Source organism: Pseudorca crassidens, chromosome 5 (assembly GCF_039906515.1).
Source record: "Pseudorca crassidens isolate mPseCra1 chromosome 5, mPseCra1.hap1, whole genome shotgun sequence".
Lineage (NCBI taxonomy): Eukaryota > Metazoa > Chordata > Mammalia > Artiodactyla > Delphinidae > Pseudorca > Pseudorca crassidens.
Genome location: NC_090300.1, coordinates 64,222,061 through 64,242,657, shown reverse-complemented (window position 1 = coordinate 64,242,657; position 20,597 = coordinate 64,222,061). Strand labels below are relative to the sequence as shown.

At 39.5% G+C, this 20,597-nt stretch overlaps 1 protein-coding gene and 1 long non-coding RNA gene across 4 annotated transcripts in view; one reads left to right on the top strand and one right to left on the bottom strand.

Moving 5' to 3' along the window:
- The window catches only part of SOX2 (SRY-box transcription factor 2), a 592,096-nt gene that overhangs the window by 173,462 nt on the left and 398,037 nt on the right, over positions 1-20,597 (bottom strand). The gene's annotated exons all lie outside the window — the stretch shown is intronic.
- The window catches only part of LOC137224948 (uncharacterized), a 226,947-nt gene that overhangs the window by 131,031 nt on the left and 75,319 nt on the right, over positions 1-20,597 (top strand). Inside the window, exon 4 of one of the 3 annotated variants that reach the window (XR_010943595.1) lies at positions 12,362-14,344. The exons of the other annotated variants lie outside the window; for them this stretch is intronic. This is a non-coding gene — a long non-coding RNA (uncharacterized lncRNA). Of the gene's footprint in view, positions 1-12,361; positions 14,345-20,597 lie in introns of those variants that run through there. 3 annotated transcript variants of the gene reach the window in all.

The window sequence follows — 20,597 nt, the reverse complement described above, 5'->3', positions numbered from 1 at the left end:
GATGCTACCAGTTTGAGGGCCACACTTTGAGAAACAAGGCTCTAGACTTTGATCCTCACCACAAAGGCTTCCAAGACTGGTAAGTCTGATCAAGAGATCTATCAAGAATAGACTCATATTAGCCAAGCTTACAAGATTGATGTAGAAACCTAGAAATCTAATTTGTTAATATGTTAATGAGAAAAATGGTAGGGACGGATCCAGAATCTTCTGTTCCTAAGACATGCCACCTGAGATGCCAAATTCGAGCACAGGATAGGAATGGACAGGAAACGGTGAAAGAGAGTTGTGTGTTTAGATTGTTCAAAGACTTCAGGCTAATAGCAATTTGCTAGCTCGCTGCCACTGGCACCAGAGTGGCGGCTTTAAAATGTACCTGGGATTTGTTTTAATCAGGTATGGTTAGTGATATGCAGTCCCACAGACATGGGAATGACTATCATGAAGGAAGAACTTTTATATCCACAGATCCCTAGAAATAGGAGACACAGCATGCTATGCAGGGGGCCACACAAGGAGGCACCAAGTTGCTCAGGAGGCAGAAGGAGCAAGAGGAAAACATGGGCAAGAGCCTTTATTGTGGTTTTCGAGGGAAGGAGTAGGTGAGGCAGGATAAGCAGGTTTAGGATGGGCTAGTTTGAATAACTTCAGCAGGCTCAGGGGTTAGGGACTGCCTCTAGTTTTCTGGTACTTGGCCCTGGGGTGATTAGGGCTGGTGGATAATGGGTCCAGAGTGTAAAACCTAGATAAAGGAGGGAATTGGGGGTATGGGCTTTGAATAGGGCGGTTTGCATATGAAAGTGTAGTCACTTTGAGTTGTTTGCTCTCTCTAGGAATTAGCACTGGGAGGGTCAGTCTCTCCAGTTTCAGTAAGGCCCTAGATGTCAAAATATCAGAAAACAGAAAATAAAAGGCATGATTAATACAGATGGGTCCTTGGGCCAGGGCACTCTTAGCTAGGATGGTTATGGGATGGACACTGCCCATACACATCTCTTTGATTTCTTTTCTGTGTTTTTTTGTAGTTGTCCAACCTCCCTTCTAAATGACACATTCTTTCTTCAGATCTGCTAATTCTTTTTTTTTCTTACATCTTTATTGGAGTATATTTGCTTTACAATGGTGTCTTAGTTTCTGCTTAATAACAAAGTGAATCAGTTATACATATACATATGTTCCCATATCTCTTCCCTCTTGCGTCTCCCTCCCTCCCACCCTCCCTGTCCCACCCCTCCAGGCGGTCACAAAGCACCGAGCTGATCTCCCTGTGCTATGCGGCTGCTTCCCACTAGCTATCTACCTTACGTTTGGTAGTGTATATATGTCCATGCCACTCTCTCGCTTTGTCACAGCTTACCCTGCCCCCTCCCCATATCCTCAAGTCCATTCTCTAGTAGGTCTGTGTCTTTATTCCTGTCTTACCCCTAGGTTCTTCATGACATTTTTTCCCCTTAAATTCCATATATATGTGTTAGCATACGGTATTTGTCTTTCTCTTTCTGACTTGCTTCACTCTGTATGACAGACTCTAGGTCTATCCACCTCATGCTAATTCTTTTAGGTTACGGAGAAGTCCTTCTGGTCTGGGGATCCTTCAACCTCTTTTAATTGATTTTGTATGTCAGTTATCAGTTCAACATGGCTCCAGTCCATCAAGTGCTGATTACCTAGTTTAACGCAGAAAACAATCTTATTTTGCTCATACCTAGTTGGAGAGGAGCTTTTCTCAATAGTGTTCAATACAGACTACACTGTATTTACTGTGTATGATAACGTCAACTTAATACAGTATGACTATTTAAACACCTGTAACGCCCTACTTCAGACCATGGAGCCCTCAGTCTTTTTCGGAGGGTGACCAGTTGCTGATGAGTGACATTTAAGTGGTGTATCTGAGTGGGGGCCATTTTTTTTTGACACTGAAGCCACTAAGAGGATGGAGGTAACCCTGTAGTCATCCGTAAGCTTCTGGCCGTAGCTCGCTTCTCCACAGAGATGTATACAAGCCATAGGGAGAGAAAAGTTGTGGCACATGCCTTTTTTTTTTCAGTACGCGGGCCTCTCACTGTTGTGGCCTCTCCTGTTGTGGAGCAAAGGCTCCGGACGCGCAGGCTCAGCGGCCATGGCTCACAGGCCCAGCCACTCTGCAGCATGTGGGATCTTCCCGGACCGGGGCACGAACCCGTATCCCCTGCATCGGCAGGCAGACTCTCAACCACTGCGCCACCAGGGAAGCCCCGCACATGCCTTTTGCACTATCAACGTAACAGCTATAGTCTGATTCTGAGTGATCTTTCTGGGGTCCTGCCCCAGCCACTCTAGCCAAAGAGAATTGCTTGTAATTGCAGTAACTTCATCCCACCTCTCATTTACATCACACAGGAATTCCCTAGTCTTGGTTCACTGTTTATTATTATCTTGGAAAATTATGTCATGGCCTTGTAAAGGATTTCCCTGCAAACTTCATTTTAAGTATGCATAATTCTCAAATCATGAGTCGCGTTGAGAGAGAACTGGATCTGAGTCCTCATACCAATTACTGTATGACCGTGACTGAATCTCTACTCTTTGGCCATCAGTTTTCTCATCAAAAGTATAGAAGAATAATTTTGGATTACATGATTTCCACAGACCCTTCTAGCTTTGAAGCACTAAGCTCAACTGAAATGTTTCTCTAAGATACACATAAAAATGGGGTTCATTTCTTTATTGCCCCATGCCTGGAATATGCTGTATGGTACTTTGGACCTCCACTTAGCTTTTATATTTTTTTCCCCTGGTGCTCGCTCTTATTACTTGTTTAAAAGTCTGTTCCAACTTTCTTCATCACAAAGGAAAAAAGAGTTACAAACTTTTGGGGGTAGATATCTTTGTATCCCCTAGCATTTTGTATGAAGGGGCCATCTGATAGATGTTGGTTGAAGTACATTAGTGTGGGAGTGCCCTTGAAGCAAATAATTTGGGGGTAGCAGAACCTTAAAAGTTGAGAAGTTGAAGCCCCGCAAAATAAGGCAGGACTTTGACAAGCTAGTTGACTGGATGTGTGACAGTTCCTGGTGTTATACTGCACTAACTACATTTATAAAATTATAAAATGAGTTTGTTTCTCTGGAACATTGAAAAAGTAACTTGACTTTAAATTTCTTTATGCTCCATTATATTTCTGATGATTAAAGTAACTTCTGATAGTTCTATAATTAGGTTCTATCTAAATCCTGTGAGGATCATGGACATTTCTGCATTGTGATTGGGAATTCCCACATTATTCAAGGCTTGAGAAAGGAAGACAGTCCATCTAGAATAATGTCAATGCCATATCTACACATTTTGTTGGATTTAAGAAAAAAAAATCTCAGGAAATATATTTTCTTCTCTTAATGCATTTCCATTTATGTGCATTGTTTTTCATCTGAAACTAAAATGTAACAGTGGGTGAGGATGGGGGGAGCCGAGTATAGAATTGGTGCCAACAGATGCAAAAATGCCATGGAAATCTCTGGCCCAGAAATAAAAGCTTACCAAAATACATACACACAGTTGTTGGACTCTTGAACAGATACACAGCCGTCTGTATAGACAACAGTGCTGTTGGCCAAGAGTCCCAGAGGCAAGCCAACCTCCCATCCAGATGCCACTGCCAGTGAGGAACCATTTGGCGTCTAGTTATCTGGCTGCTAGCCTTCTTTCCCACTCTTTGGCATGGGTTTTTACAGGGGTTGCTCAAATAAATTAAGACTCGGAAGAGTTCTGTATTATCAATAACATGCTGCAACAATGGCGTGCTATTTGAATAATGCTTTTTTAAAAAGAACTGAAGTACAGTTAACTTACAATATTATATTAGTTTCAGGTATATAACATAATGATTCATTATTTTCATAGAGTATATACCATATACAGTTATTCCAATATTACTGACTGTATTCCAATATTATGACAATATATACTGCTGTACATTAAATTCATGTGACATATTTATTTTATAACTAGTAATTTGTACCTCTTAATTCCCTTCACCTATTTCACCCATCTTCCCACCTCCCTCCCCTCTGGCAACCACTAGTAGTTCTCTATCTATGTTTCTGTTTTGTTATATTTTGATTTCTGTATGGATTTTGATTTTGATTTCTGTATGGATTTTTGATTTCTGTATGGATCCAACTTTTCTCAACCCAGAAATACCTTGAGAATTTTAAAAGTTCAAGCAGTTTGAAACATACAAGCAAAAAAAAAAAAAAAGAAAAGAAAAAAAAACATACTGAATTTTTGGGATAGTGAAAGGAATTATTCATGTGCAAAGTGCACGCTTCAAAAATCTCCTGCTGGTCAAAAGAATTCAATAAGGGGCTTCCCTGGTGGCGCAGTGGTTGAGAGTCCGCCTGCCGATGCAGGGGACATGGGTTCGTGCCCCGGTCCCGGAAGATCCCACATGCCGTGGAGCGGCTGGGCCCATGAGCCATGGCCGCTGAGCCTGCGCGTCCGGAGCCTGTGCTCCGCAACGGGAGAGGCCACAACAGTGAGAGGCCCGCGTACCGCAAAAAAAAAAAAAAAAAAAAAGCAATAAGCACACTTCTTTTCCTATGAAAATTGAATAGATGTCAATATACATCCCTGATAGTTTGCATGAGGCACTAACTTCCCAGGGGAAAAAAACCCAACATGAGCACTATCTCCTCACCTTCTAATCTCATCAAATTCCAATTTCTTTCTTTTCTTAAAAATTTTTTTATTTTATATTGGATTATAGTTGATTCACAATGTGTGTTAATTTCAGATGTATGGCAAAGTGATTCAGTTATACATACACATATATATATTATTTTTCAAATTCTTTTCCCATTTAGGTTATTACAGAATATTGAGTAGTGCTATACAGCAGGTCCTTGTGCTATACAGTAGGTCCTTGTTGGTTATCTATTTTAAATATAGTAGTGTGTATATGTTAATCCCAAACTCCTAATTTATCCCTCCTCCCAACCTTTCCCCTTTGGTAACCATAAGTCTGTGAGTCTGTTTCTGACTTGTAAATAAGTGCATTTCTATCATTTTTGTAAGATTCTGCATACAAGTGATTTGATATTTGTCCTTCTCTGTCTGACTTACTTCACTTAGTATGATAATCTCTAGGTCTATCCATGTTGCTGCAAATGGCATTATTCCATTCTTTTTAAAGGCCGAATAATATTCCATTGTATATATGTACCACATCTTCTTTATCCATTCCTCTGTTGATGGACATTTAGGTTGCCTCTATGTCTTAGCTATTGTAAATAGTGTTGCAATGAAAATTGGGGTGCATGTATCTTTTCGAATTATGGTTTTCTCCAGATATATGCCCTGGAGTGGGACTGCTGGATCATATGGTAGCTCTATTTTCAGTTTTTTAAGGAACCTCCATACTATTCTCCATAGTAGTTGTACCAATTTACATTTCCACCAACAGTGTAGAAGGGTTCCGTTTTCTCCCCAGCATTTGTTGTTTGTAGACTTTTTGATTGTGGCCATTCTGACTGGTGTGAGGTGATATCTCATTGTAGTTTTGGTTTGCATTTCTTTTTTTTTTGTCGGTTCATTGGTTTGTTTATTTATTTATTTTTGGCTGTGTTGGGTCTTCGTTTCTGTGCGAGGGGTTTCTCCAGTTGTGGCAAGCGGGGGCCACTCTTCATCGCAGTGCACAGGCCTCTCGCTATCGTGGCCTCTCTTGTTGCGGAGCACAGACTCCAGACGTGCAGGCTCAGTAGTTGTGGCTCACGGGCCTAGCTGCTCCGCGGCATGTGGGATCTTCCCAGACCAGGGCTCGAACCCGTGTCCCCTGCATCAGCAGGCAGATTCTCAACCTCTGCACCACCAGGGAAGCCCTGCATTTCTTTAATAATTAGTGATGTTGAGCATCTTTTCATGTGCCTCTTGGCCATCTGTATGTCTTCTTTGAAGAAATGTCTATCTAGGTCTTCTGCCCATTTTTGATTGGGTTGTTTGTTTTTTTGGATATTGATCTGCATGAGCTGTTTGTATATTTTGGAGATTAATCCCTTGTCGGTCGCATCATTTGCACTTATTTTCTGCCATTCAGTGGGTTGTCTTTTTGTTTCATGGTTTCCTTTGCTGTGCGAAAGCTTTTGCATTTAATTAGCTGCCATTTGTTTAGTTTTGTTTTTATTTCCATTACTCTAGGAGATGGATTCAAAAGCTATTGCTGCAATTTATGTCAAAGAGCTTTCTGACTATGTTTTCCTCTAAGAGTTTTATATTATCCAGTCTTACATTTAGGTCTTTAATCCATTTTGAGCTTATTTTTGTGTATGGTGTTAAAGAATGTTGTAATTTCATTCTTTTACATGTAGTCCAGTTTTCCCAGCACCACTTATTGAAGAGACTCTCTTTTCTCCATTGTATATTCTTGCCTCCTTTGTTATAGATTGACCATAGGTGCATGAGTTTATTTCTGGACTTTTTGTCCTGTTCCATTGATCTGTATTTCTGTTTTTGTGCCACTAATGTACTATTTTGATTACTGTAGCTTTGTAGTTTAGTCTGAAGTCAGGGAGCCTGATTCCTCCAGCTCCATTTTTCTTTCTCAAGATTGCTTTGGCTATTCAGGGTCTTTTGTGTTTCCATACAAATTTTAAAATTTTTGTTCCAGTTATATGAAAAATGCCATTGGTAATTTGATAGGGATTGCATTGAATCTGTAGATTGCCTTGGGTAGTATAGTCATTTTGACAATATTGATTCTTGCAATTCAAGAATATCGTATATCTTTCAATCTCTTTGTGTCATCTTTGATTTCTTTTTTTTTAACTTTATTTTTTCCAGTTTTATTGAGATATAATTAACAAATGCAAGTTTATATATTTAAGGTGTACAACATGGTGATTTCATATATGGACAAACTGTGAAATGATTTCCACAATCAAGCTAATTAACTACTCTTAGCATAACTATAGTCACCATGATGTACATTAGATCCCCAGAAATTGTTCTTCTTATAATTGAAAGTTTGTACCCTTTGACCAATATCTCCCCATTTCCCCCACCCCCAGCCTCTGACAACCACCCCTCCACTCTTTGTTTCTATGAGTTTAACTTTTTTAGGTTCCACGTACAAGGTAGGTCATGCAGTATTTGTCTTTTTCTGTCTGGCTTACTTTGCTTAGCATGATATTCCCCAAGTTTTTTCATGTTGTTGCAGATGGCAGGATTTTCATCTTTATTGGTTGATGTTGTATACACCATCTCTTCTTTATCTATTTATCCATCAGTAGACACCTAGGTTGTTTCCATATCTCGTCTATTGTGAATATGTTGCAATGAATATGGGAATGCAGGTATCTCTTTGAGATACTGATTTCATTTCCTTTGGATATATACCCAGAAGTGAAATTGCTGGATCATATGGTAGTTTCTATTTTTGATTTTTTGAGGAACCTTTACTGTTTTGCATAATGGCTGACCCATTTATATTTCCACCAACAGTGTATAAGGGTTCCCATTTTTCCACATCCTCACTAATACTTGTTACCTCATCTTTTTTTTTAAATTTTAATTTTATTGGAGTATCGTTGATTTACAATGTTGTTCGTTTCAGGTGACAGAAAAGTGGTTGTTATACACATACATATATTCATTCTTTTTTAGATTCTTTTCTCATATCACAGAATAAGGGAACTATACAATTCCCTGTGCTTGTTGGTTATCTATCTTATATATAGTAGTGTGTGTATGTTCATCCCAAGCTCCTGATTTATCCCTCCCCCCAGCGTTTCCCCTTTCATAACCATAAGTTTGTTTTTGATATCTGTTAAGTCTGTTTCTGTTTTGTAAATAAGTCATTTGTACCTTTTTAAAAATTAGATTCCACATGAGTGATAGCATATAACATTTTTCTTTCTGTGTCTGACTTTACTTTACTTAGTATGATAATCTCTAGGTCCATCCATGTTGCTGCAAATGGCATTATTTCGTTCTTTTTAATGGCTTGGCTGAGTAATATTCCATTGTATATACGTACCACATCTTCTTTATCCATTCTTCTGTTGATGGTCATTTATGTTGCTTCCATGTGTTGGCTATTGCTAATGGTGCTGTAATGAACACTGGGGTGCATGTATCTTTTCAGATTATGGTTTTCTCTGGATATATGCCCAGAAGTGAGATTGTTGGATCATATGGTAGCTCTATTTTTAATTTTTTAAGGAACCTCCATACTGTCCTCCATACTGGCTGCACCAATTTACATTCCCACCAACAGTGTAGGAGAGTTCCCTCTTCTCCACACCCTCTGTAGCACTTATTGTTTGTAGATTTTTTGACGATGGCCATTCTAACCAGTGTGAGGTGACACCTCATTGTATTTTTGATTTGCATTTCTCTAATAATTAGTGATGTTGAGCATCTTTTCATGCGCTTTTTGGCCATCTGTATGTCTTCTTTGGAGAAATGTCCGTTTAAATCTTCCACCCATGTTTTTTGATTGGGATGTTTATTTTTTTCACATTGAGCTGCATGAGCTGTTTGTATAATTTGGAGATTAATCACTTGTCAGTTGCTTCATTTGCAAATATTTTCTGCCATTCTGTGGGTTGTCTTTTCATTTTGTTTATGGTTTCCTTTGCTGGGCAGAAGCTTTTAAGTTTAATTAGGTCCCATTTGTTGTTTTTGTTTTTATTTTCATTACTTTAGGAAGTGGATCAAAAAAGATATTGCTGCAATTTATGTTAAAGAGTTTTCTGCCTATGTTTCCTTCTAAGAGTTTTGTAGTGTCTGGCCTTACATTTAGGCCTTTGATCCATTTCGGGTTTATTTTTGTGTATGGTATTAGAGAATGTTGTAATTTCATTCTTTTACACGTAGTTGCCCAGTTTTCCCAGCCCTACTTATTGAAGAGACTGTCTTTTCTCCATTGTATATTCTTGCCTCCTTTGTCATAGATTAGTTGACCATAGGTGTGTGGGTTTATTTCTGGACTTTTTGTCCTGTTCCATTGATCTGTATTTCTGTTTTTGTGTCACCACTATACTATTTTGATTACTGTAGCTTTGTAGTTTAGTCTGAAGTCAGGGAGCCTGATTCCTCCAGCTCCATTTTTCTTTCTCAAGATTGCTTTGACTACTCAGGGTCTTTTGTGGTTCCACATTAATTTAAAAATTTTTTGTTCTAGTTCTGTGAAAAATGCTTGGTAATTTGATAGAGATTGCATTGTATTTGTAGATTGCCTTGGGTAGTATAGTCATTTTGATGATATTGTCTTCCAATTCAAGAATATGGTATATCTTTCCATCTGTTTGTATTCCATTTCTTTCATCAACATCTTCTACTTTTCAGAGTACAGGTAGTTGGCCTCCTTAGGTAGGTTTATTCCTAGGTATTTTATTCTATCTGATGCAATAGTAAATGGGATTGTTTCTTTAATTTCTCTTCCTGATCTTTCATTGTTAGTGTATAGAAATGCAACAGATTTCTGTGTATTAATTTTGTATCCTGCAACTTTACTGAATTCATTGATGAGTTCTAGCAGTTTTCTGGTAGCATCTTTAGGATTTTCTCTGTATAGTATCATGTAATCTGCAAACAGTGACAGTTTTACTTCTTCTTTTCCAATTTGGATTCCCTTTATTTCCTTTTCTTCTCTGATTGCTGTGGCTAGGACTTCCAAAACTATGTTGAATAAAACTGGAAAAAGTGAATATCCTTGTCTTGTTCCTGATCTTAGAGGAAATGCTTTTAGCTTTTCACTGTTGAGATGTTAGCTGGAGGTTTGTCATATATGGCTTTTATTATGTTGAGGTAGGTTCCCTCTATGCCACTTTCTGGAGAGTTTTTATCATAAATAGGTGTTGAATTTTGTCAAAAGCTTTTTCTGCATCTATTGAGATGATCATATGTTTTTTATTCTTAAATTTGTTGATGTGGTGTATCATACTTCGAGATATTGGCAAATCCTTGCCTCCCTGGGATAAATCCCACTTGATCATGGTGTATGATCCTTTTAATGTATTGTTGGATTCAGTTTGCTAGTATTTTGTTGAGGATTTTTGCATCTATGTTCATCTGTGATATTGGCCTGTAATTTTATTTTTGGGGGATATATTTGTCTTGTTTTGGTATTAGGTGATTGTGGCCTCATAGAATGAGTTTGGGAGTGTTCCTTCCTCTGCAATTTTTGGAATAGTTTCAGAAGGATAGGTGTTAACTCTTCTCTAAATGTTTGATAGAATTCACCTGTGAAGCCAGACTATGAAGTCTCGTCCTGGACTTTTGTTTGTTGGGAGTTTATTTATTTATTTATTTATGTCTGTGCTGGGTCTTTGTTGCTGTGCATAGGCTTTCTCTAGTTGTGGTGAGTGGGGGCTACTCTTTGTTGCAGCGCACAGGCTTCTCATTGCAGTGGCTTCTCTTGTTGCAGAGCACAGGCTCTAGACACATGGGCTTCAGTAGTTGCAGTGCGTGGGCTCAGTAGTTGTGGCTTGCAGGCTCTAAAGTGCAGGCTCAGTAGTTGTGGTGCACGGGCTTAGTTGCTCCACGGCATGTGAGATCTTCCCAGACCAGGGCTCGAACCTGTGTCCCCTGCATTGGCAGGCAGATTCTTAACCACTGTGCCACCAGGGAAGTCCTGTTGGGAGTTTCAAAATCACAGTTTCGATTTCAGTACTTGTAATTGGTCTGTTCATATTTTCTGTTTCTTCCTGGTTCAATCTTGGGAGATTGTACCTTTCTAAGAATTTGTATGTTTCTTCCAGGTTGTCCATTTTATTGCTATAGTTGCTTGTAGTCTCTTATGATCCTTTGTATTTCTGTGGTGTCCATTGTAACTTCTCCTTTGTCATTTCTAATTTTATTGATTTGAGCCCTCTCCCTTTTTTTCTTGATGAGTCTGGCTAATTTTGTTGACCTTTTCAAAGAACCAGCTTTTAGTTTCATTGATCTTTTATTTTGTTTTCTTTGTCTCCATTGCATTTATTTCTGCTCTGATCTTTATGATTTCTTTCCTTCTACTAACTTTGGATTTTGTTTGTTCTTCTTTCTCTAGTTGCTTTAGGTGTAAGGTTAGGTTTTTTTATTCAAGATTTTTCTTATTTCCTGAGGTAAGATTATAAACTTCCCTTCTAGAACTGCTTTAATGCCTCCCATAGGTTTTGGATTGTTGTGTTTTCATTTTCATTTCTCTCTAGGTATTTTTTTGACTTCCTCTTTGATTTCTTCAGTGATCCATTGGTTGTTTAATAGCATACTGTTTAGCTTCCAAGTGTTTGTGTTTTTTGCAGTTTTTTCTTGTAATTGATTTCTAATTTCATGTCACTATGGTCGGAAAAGATACATGATACGATTTCAGTTTTCTTAAATTTACTGAGTCTCACTTTGTGGCCCAGCATGTGATCAATCCTGGAGAACGTTCCATGTGTACTTGAAAAGAATGTATATTCTGCTGCTTTTGGATGGAATCCTCTATAAATATCAACTAAGTCCATCTGGTCTAATGTGTCATTTAAGGCCTGTGTTTCCTTTTTGATTTTCTGTCTGCATTATCTGTCCATTGATGAAAGTGGGGTGTTAAAGTCCCCCACTCTTACTGTGTTACTGTTGATTTCTCCTTTTATGGTTGTTAGTATTGGCCTTATATATTGAGGTGCTCCTATGTTGGGTGCATATATATTTATAATTGGTATATCTTCTTCTTGGATTGATCCCTTGATCACTATGTAGTGTCCTTCCTTGTCTCTGTAACAGTCTTTATTTTAAATCCTATTTTGTCTGATACGAGTATTGCTATTCCAGCTTTCTTTTTTTTTGCAGTACGCGGGCCTCTCACTGTTGTGGCCTCTCCCGTTGTGGAGCACAGGCTCCAGACACTCAGGCTCAGCAGCCATGGCTCACAGGCCTAGCCGTTCCGTGGCATGTGGGATCTTCCCGGACCGGGGCATGAACCCGTGTCCCCTGCATCAGCAGGCAGACTCTCAACCACTGCACCACCAGGAAAGCCCCCCAGCTTTCTTTTGATTTCCATTGTGTGGAATATCTTTTTCCATCCCCTCACTTTCAGTCTGTATGTGTTCTTAGATCTGAAGTGGGTCTCTTGAAGACAGCATATATATGGGTCTCGTTTTTTATTCATTCAGGCAGCCTATGTCTTTTGGTTGGAGCATTTAATCCATTTACCTTTAAGGTAATTATCAATATGTATGTTCTTATTGGCATTTTGTTAATTGTTTTAGATTAGTTTTGGCAGGGCTTTTTTCTTCCCTTCCTCTTTTGGTCGTTTTTTTGTGATTTGATGACTAAATTTAGTGTTGTGTGTGGATTCCTTTTTCTTTTTTGCGTGTGTATTTATTGTAGATTTTTTTTTTTTTTTTTTTTTTTGCAGTATGTGGGCCTCTCACTGTTGTGGCCTCTCCCGCCATGGAGCACAGGCTCCGGACGCGTAGGCCCAGTGGCCATGGCTCACGGGCCCAGCTGCTCTTCGGCACGTGGGATCCTCCCAGACTGGGGCATGAACCTGCATCCCCTGCATCAGCAGGCAGACTCTCAACCACTGCGCCACCAGGAAAGCCCTATTGTAGATTTTTGTTTGCAGTTACCATGAGATTTCAATATAGCAGTTTATATGTATAAAAACAAATAAGATTGTTTTAAGTGGCTGGTCTTTTATTTTCAAATGCATTTCCAATATCCTGCATTTGACTCTCCTCTGCTCACAATTGCTGGTTTTGATATCATATTTGTGTGTGTATGATTTCCTACCTTTAATGTGTGTTTGCCTTTACCAGTGAACTTTTCTATTTGTAATTTTCTTGTGTCTAGTTGTGGCCTTTCCTTTTCCACCTAGAGAAGTTCCTTTAGTATTTGTTACAGAGCTGGTTTGGTGGTGCTGAATTCTCTGAGCTTTTGTTCATCTGTAAAACTTCTGATTTCTCCATCAAATCTGAATGAGAGCCTTGCTGGGTAGAGTATTTTTGGTTGTAGGTTCTTCCCTTTTATCTTCCCTGTAAATATATCATACCACTTTATTCTGGCCTGCAGAGTTTCTGCTGAAAATCAGCTGATAACCTTATGGGAGTTCCCTTGTATGTTACTTGTTGCTTTTTCTTGATGCTTTTAATATTTATTTTTTGTCTATGTGTTTTGGCATGTTCCTCCTTGCATTTATCCTACCTGAGACTGTGCACTTCCTAGACTTGGGTGACTGTTTCCTTTCCCACGTTAGGGACGTTTTCAGCTATTATCTCTTCATATATTTTCTAAGGTCCTTTCTCTCCCTCTTCTCCTTCTGGGACCTCTATAATGCAAATGTTATGCATTTAGTGTTGTCCCAGAGGTCTCTTAGACTGTCCTTATTTCTTTTCTTTCTTTTTTCATTATTCTGTTCTGCAGCAGTGATTTCCACCATTCTGTCTTCCAGCTCACTTATTGGTTCTTCTGCCTCATTTATTCTGCCATTGACTCCTTCTAGTGTAGTTTTCATTTCAGTTATTGTATTGTTCATCTCTGTTTGTTTGTTTTTTAGATCTTCTAGCACTTCGTTAAACATTTCTTGTATCTTCTTGGTCTGTGTCTCCATTATTTTTTGAGATGTTGGATCATCTTTACTATCATTCTGAATTCTTTTTGGGGTAGATTGCCTATCTCCACTTCACTTAGTTCTTTTGGGGTTTATCTTGTTCTTTTTGTCTGGGACATATTCCTCTGCCATCTCATTTTGTCTAACTGTCAGTGATTGTGGTTTCCATTCCACAGGTTGCAGGATTATAGTTCTTCTTGCTTCTGTTGTCTGCGCCCTGGTGGATGAGGCTGGTCTTAGAGGCTTGTGCAGGCTTCCTGGTGGGAGGGACTGGTTCCTGCCCACTGGTGTGTGGAGCTGGGCTTGTCTCTCTGATGGGCAGGGCCATGTCAAGGGGTGTGTTTAGCAGGAAGTTGTGGGCTCAGGAAGAATTCAGGCAGCCTATTTGCTGATTGGTGGGGCTGTGTTCCTGCCCTGTTGGTTGTTTGGCCTGAGGCGTCCCAGCACTGGAGCCTACAGGCTGTTGCGTGGGCCCAGGTCTTGGTGAGAAAATGGTGGCCTCCAGGAGGGCTCACGCCAAGGAGTACTCTCCAGAACTATTGCCACCAGTGTTTTTGTCCTCACCGTGAGCCACAACTGCTCCCCGCCTCTGCAGGAGACCCTCCGATACCAGCAGGTGATTCTGGCCCAGGCTCTTATGAGGTCATTGCTTTTTCTCCTGTATCCCAGTGCACACAAAACTCCAATAGTGGAGTTTCTGTTTCCCCCAGTCCTGTGGAATTCCTGTGATAAAACCCTGCTGGCCTTCAAAGCCAGATGCTCTGGGGGCTCCTCCTTCCAATGCCAGACACCCAGGCTGGGGAGCCTTACATGGGGCTCAGAACTATTACTCCTGTGGGAGAACCTCTGTGATATAATTATTTTCCTCTTTGGGGGTCGCCCACCTGGTTGATATGGGATTTGATTTTATTGTGATTGCACCCCTCCTACCACCTTGTTGTGGCTTCTTCTTTGTCTTTGGATGTAGGATATCTTTTTTGGTAGGTTCCAGCATTTTTTGTTGATGGTTGTTCAGCAGTTAGTTGTGATTTTGGTGTTTTCATGAGAGGAGGTGAGCTCACATCCTTCTTCTCTGCTGTCTTGTCTCACTTCCCACAAATTACGATTTCTGATTAAGCGAGGCTGTACCTGGCACCAGCACCATTTTGTACTTCCCAGCCCCTCCCACCAGGAGAGGCTTCTTTATCTACCACCTGCATATCACCTCCTTCACATCACCAGGGTTGGGCAGCCAGACAAAACCTGCTGAAAGAGCTGGCTTCTTTTCTGCACCTACCTTGCAAGAGCAGAGTTTTGAGATTCATCTGATCAAAGGGGAGAATTATCAGAAGGTGGCATCATATCATATGTAATGATTTTGATGGATTCAGAAACATGCCATAGTTCAAATCACATATTATAATGCACACAACAAATATTACTTTTACTTTAAATTTCTGTAATGTCAAAATAAAACATCAAACTGCTATTGCATACTGCAAAAGAAAAGGAAAAGCAAAGAAGTCAGGCTTACATTGCTTATCTTGGCTCTACTAAGTTTGTATAAATGTAACATTTGAACTAGGGGAATATTTTATGTGTGTACTCCATATTCTTTCTCCAGTTTGCCCACAAGAGTACAATGAACTCTTCAGCTTGACTTGTTAGAGTTTCAGTCAGAAAGTAAGTGATCTTAAGCATATAAGAAGCATTGTTTTCCCTGACTACCTTCAGTGGGGCTGCCATATTAACTTTACTTGAAGCAACATTAATTGCTCTCAGAACTCTAAGTATCACTCACATTGATAAATCATCCTTAAAGAGACATGAACAAATTAATCAACTGCTCATCATCACATTCAGGAAAGATAAACATTTTTACAAGGAATAATACATCAGGCAACCTACTTATGTAATGCTGGGTTGAATAAAGATTTCTTGATGAGCCATACAATGGTATCCCATAAACTGGGTGACTAATGCATTCAAGAGGCAGCTGAATCATAGAAAAGCATGGGCCAAAGTACCTTGTAGAAAACATAGTATTTCTTTCTTTTTTTGCAAAACAAAAATAAGGCTATTCAGTCATTAGAGTTAAGTGTAAATATTTGTTTCCCAACCATACATTACTATTAATAAAAGCTTCCATTTTTCCCTTGTGTTAATGTGATGAAATTGTTACTGACAACACCAAAATGATATTTAGGTAATTAAATTTCTCCAATAATATATAAAATACTTTTCTGAATAGAAAAATAATAGCTCTACAGATATATGGACAACGGCAGTATTAGTTGTTTATTGTCTCCCTAGGAATTTTCTTCCTTTCTTTTTTATTAAATTTATTTTATTTTATTTTTTGGTGGCATTGGGTCTTCATTGATGCGTGTGGGCTTTCTCTAGTTGCGGCGAGTGGGGGCTACTCTTTGTTGTAGTGTGCAGGCTTCTCATTGCGGTGGCGTCTCTTGTTGCAGAGCATGGGCTCTAGGCTTGTGGGCTTCAGTAGTTGTGGCACACGGGCTCTAGAGCGCAGGCTCGGTAGTTGCGGTGCACGGGCTTAGTTGGTCCACAGCATGTGGGATCTTCCTGGACCAGGGCTTGAACCCGTGTCCCCTACATCGGCAGGTGGATTCTTAACCACTGTGCCACCAGGGAAGCCCCCTAGGAATTTTCTAATTCATCAACCTAAATAAAGTCTGATGTATTTACTGTGTATTGTCTTCTTTTATGGTTTCGCCTAACCCTACATTTTAAAAGAAAAACAGTTGGTAGTATTTTCTCTATGTAATTCTCCACTTTCTGTTTCAAAGAAAGAGAACGTGATTTATCTTTCTTTGGGAACAGTAACCACTAAAAAGGGCATCTTTTTTCTTTGTTAGTTGAGAAAAGGGGTTAAATTAATGGGAAGATAGATACTCCTGGTTGGGGTAAGAGAAGTGGCATGAGTTAGCACTCCCTTCTCTTTCTGCCCTTTCTTTATCTGCCTTTGAGGACCAGCTTTTCCTTTATCCTTACCTGGACCATCTTTGTGTCTGCAAACATCTAGAGAGACATCAGCACATCTCAGCAGTGGCCATAACACTATATGGTCCTTCATCTCTAAATGAAAACTCCAAACTTTGCCAGGATTGCAAATCTTCTTTTCACAAATATGTGCTACCTGAAAGCCTTCCAATAAGTTTTATGATTCAGTGGCATGTGACCTGCAGCAATTATTTGTTTAGGCATTTTTATACTTTCATCTGAATAATTATGATGGCATTCTCAAATTATGTTCTACAAACGCTAATTTTGAGAAATGTTTTAGCTAAATTTGTTGGGCACTTAGTATGTGCTTTCTATGCATTTTATCATCTAGTGCTCACAAGTATTTGAAGTGGTATTAGTATTATTTCCATTTTATGGATCAGGGATATGAGGATTAGATAAATGGCATGGCTAAGCAATTGAGCTGGGATTTGAACCTGGCCCTTTGACTCCAGAGCTCATAGTCTCAAACAGTACAGAATAGCTGTTAGGTGAAAAAGGATTTTCAGGCCAGTGGATTTGGAAATGTAGATTTAAACCAAATTTCAAAAACTTCTTTCTTACAGGATTTCTCAAAGTGTTTAATATGCCAGTGCACAATTAATCTTTAGAAGTAGTATGGAATATAATATGTGATATTCCTAAACTTACTGAACCCTAACTGATCTCTCAAGTGCTTGAGCCTGAAAACTCAGTTTTGGAACCTGGTTCTGCCATTCACTATGGTTGTAACCTTGGGCAAGTGATTTAACCTCTTATTAAAGTTACTTAATCAACAAAAGAAAATTTAGCTATATTTAGTAAACTGTACCTACCAAGATATCTTTTTGTGTAAATTTTCAAGAAGAGTTGAAAGAAGGTATTTCATTAATATTCAGTTAATTAAAAATATTTAACCAGAGTACCTTGTTTCTTTAAACAGTTTTATTAATTAGTGTTTGACCTTCTCCTGAAACTTTCCTGATTTAAAATTTTTTCCCACTTACATCAATGAACAGATCATCCAGACAGAAAATCAATATGGAAACACTGGCCTTAAATGACACATTAGCTCAGATGAGCTTTAAAGATATATAGAGAACATTCCGTCCCAAAGCAGTGCATACAGAACATTCTGTATAATAGATCATATGCTTCGTCACAAAATAAGTTTCAATAAATTTAAGAATATTGAAATTATATCAAGCATCTTTCCCAACCACAACTGCATGAGACTAGAAATCAACTACAAGGAAAAAACTGCAAGTGGAGGCTAAACAGAATGCTACTAAACAACTGATGGGGCCCTGAACCAAGATGGCGGAGTAGAAGGATGTGCTCTCACTCCCTCTTGTGAGAACACCAGAATCACAACTAGCTGCTGGACAATCATCGACAGGAAGACACTGGAACTCACCAAAAAGATACCCCACATCCAAAGGCAAAGGAGAAGCCAAAATGAGATGGTAGGAGGGGCGCAATCACAGTAAAATCAAATCCCATAACTGCTGGGTGGGTGACTCACAGACTGGAGAACACTTATACCACAGAAGTCCACCCACTGGAGTGAAGGTTCTGAGCCCCACGTCAGGCTTCCCAACCTGGGGATCTGGCAATGGGAGGAGGAATTCCTAGAGAATCAGACTTTAAAGGCTAGTGGGATTTGATTTCAGGACTCGAAAGGACTGGGGGAAACAGAGACTCCACTCTTGGAGGGCACACACAAAGTAGTGTGCGCATTGGGACCCAGGAGAAAGAGCAGTGACCCCAGGGGACACTGAACCAGACCTACCTGCTAGTGTTGGAGGGTCTCCTGCAGAGGCGGAGGGTGGCTGTGGCTCACCATGGGGACAAGAACACTGGCAGCAGAAGTTCTGGGAAGTACTCCTTGGCCTGAGCCCTCCCAGAGTCTGCCATTAGCCCCACCAAAGAGCCCAGGTAGGCTCCAGTGCTGGGTTGCCTCAGGCCAAACAACCAACAGGGAGGGAACCCAGGCCAACCCATCAGCAGCGGATTAAAGTTTTATTGAGCTCTGCCCACCAGAGAAACAGTCAGCTGTACCCACCACCAGTCCTTCCCATCAGGAAACTTGCACAAGCCTCTTAAATAGCTTCATCCACCAGAGGGCAGACAGCAGAAGCAAGAAGAACTACAATCCTGCATCCTGTGGAACAAAAACCACATTCATAGAAAGACAAGATGAAAAGGCAGAGGGCTATGTACCAGATGAAGGAACAAGATAAAACCCCAGAAAAACAACTAAAGAAAGTGGAGACAGGCAACCTTCCAGAAAAAGAATTCAGAATAATGATAGTGAAGATGATCCAGGACCTCGGAAAAAGAATGGGGGCAAAGATCGAGAAGATGCAAGAAATGTTTAACAAAGACCTAGAAGAATAAAAGAACAAACAAAGAGAAATGAACAATGCAATAACTGAAATGAAAACTACACTAGAAGGAATCAATAGCAGAAAAACTGAGGCAGAAGAACAGATAAGTGACCTGGAAGACAGAATGGTGGAATTCACTGCTGCAGAACAGAATAAAGAAAAAAGAATGAAATAAAAATGAAGACAGCCTAAAAGACCTCTCCGACAACATTAAACGCAACAACATTCACATTATAGGGGTTCCAGAAAGAGAAGAGAGAGAGAAAGGACCCGAGAAAATATTTGAAGAGATTATAGTCGAAAAATTCCCTAACATGGAAAAGGAAATAGCCACCCAAGTCCAGGAAGTGCAGCAAGTCCCATGCAGGATAAACCCAAGGAGAAACATGCCAAGACACATAGAATCAAACTGGCAAAAATTAAAGACAAAGAAAAATTATTGAAAGCAGCAAGGGAAAAACAACAAATAACATACAAGGAAACTCCCATAAGGTTAACAGCTGATTTCTCAGCAGAAACTCTACAAGCCAGAAGGGAGTGGCATGATATACTTAAAGAGACGAAAGGAAGAACCTACAACCATGATTACTCTACCTGGCAAGGACCTCATTCAGATTCGATGGAGAAATCAAAAGCTTTATAGACAAGCAAAAGCTAAGAGAATTCAGCACCACCAAACCAGTTCTACAACAAATGCTTAAGGAACTTCTCTAAGTGAGAAGCACAAGAAAAGGACCTACAAAAACAAACCCAAAACAACTAAGAAAATAGTCATAGGAACATACATATCAATAATTACCTAAATGTGAATGGATTAAATGTTCCAACCAAAAGACACAGGCTTGCTGAATGGATACAAAAACAAGACGCATATATATGCCGTCTACAAGAGACCCACTTCAGACCAAGGGACACATACAGACTGAAAGTGAGGGGATGGAAAAAGATATTCCATGCAACTGGAAATCAAAAGAAAGCTGGAGTAGAAATAATCATACCAGATAAAATAGACTTTAAAATAAAGAATGTTACAAGAGACAAGGAAGGACACTACATAATGATCAGGGGATCAATCCAAGAAGAAGATATAACAATTATAAATATATATGCACCCAACATAGGAGCACCTCAATACATAAGGCAACTGCTAACAGCTATAAAAGAGGAAATCAACAGTAACACAATAATAGTGGGGGACTTTAACACCTCAATTACACCAATGGACAGATCATCCAAAATGAAAATAAATAAGGAAAGAGAAGCTTTAAATGACACAATAGACAAGATAGATTTAATTGATATTTATAGGACATTCCATCCCCAAACAGCAGATTACGCTCTTCTCAAGTGCGCACGGAACATTCTCCAGGATAGACCACATCTTGGGTCAGAAATCAAGCCTCAGTAAATTAAAGAAATGAAATCATATCCAGCATCTTTTCTGACCACAACGCTATGAGATTAGAAATGAATTACAGGGGGAAAAACGTTAAAAACACAAACACATGGAGGCTAAACAATACGTTACTAAAAAACCAAGAGATCACTGAAGAAATCAAAGAGGATATCAAAAAATTCCTGGAGACATATGACAATGAAAACAGGATGATGCAAAATCTAAGGATGCAGCAAAAGCAGTTCTTAGAGGGAAGTCTATAGTTATACAA